At 35.3% G+C, this 499-nt stretch overlaps 1 protein-coding gene and 1 long non-coding RNA gene across 2 annotated transcripts in view; both read right to left on the bottom strand.

Moving 5' to 3' along the window:
• The window catches only part of LOC107584555 (XK-related protein 4), a 58393-nt gene that overhangs the window by 47972 nt on the left and 9922 nt on the right, over positions 1 to 499 (bottom strand). The window lies entirely within an intron of this gene.
• Positions 1 to 499, bottom strand: part of LOC107584561 (uncharacterized) — a 22375-nt gene that overhangs the window by 21334 nt on the left and 542 nt on the right. The window lies entirely within an intron of this gene.

Below are 499 nucleotides of genomic sequence, written 5' to 3'. Positions count from 1 at the left end.
GCGAAAGGATTGACACTTGACAGCTTTTTATATTCAGGACCTCTTAAAGAACTAAAAAAAAGGAAAGACAATCCGTTTGTAAAAAATACTATTATGATCTGGCATGAATGTCATAAATATCTTGGTGACTACCCATCGCTGTCTTGCTTTTCTCCTATCTGGGGTAATGATCATTTCAGCCCAGCCAAAAATGACATGGGGTTTAAACTATGGTTGAATAAGGGCATTGGGAGGGTGATGGATTTGTATGAAGACAATATTCTAATGTCATTTGACAAGCTTGTAGTGAAGTTCCATTTACCTCGAAAACATTTTTTTTTTAATCTGCAAATTAGAAGTTTTATTTTTTCACACCTGAAGAATTCTGCTCAACTCCCCTCAATGTCCTTATTGGAAACATTCTCCACACAAGATTGTCTATCTAAAGGGCGGATTACCCAATTATATAAGATGCTAATAGAGAATCATAAAGAAAGTGCTGAAAATAAAAGACAAGCGT

The sequence above is a fragment of the Sinocyclocheilus grahami genome, unplaced genomic scaffold, assembly GCF_001515645.1.
Source record: "Sinocyclocheilus grahami isolate Dianchi unplaced genomic scaffold, SAMN03320097.WGS_v1.1 scaffold5.1, whole genome shotgun sequence".
Taxonomy (NCBI): domain Eukaryota; kingdom Metazoa; phylum Chordata; class Actinopteri; order Cypriniformes; family Cyprinidae; genus Sinocyclocheilus; species Sinocyclocheilus grahami.
This window is presented reverse-complemented; position numbering and strand designations above follow the sequence as displayed.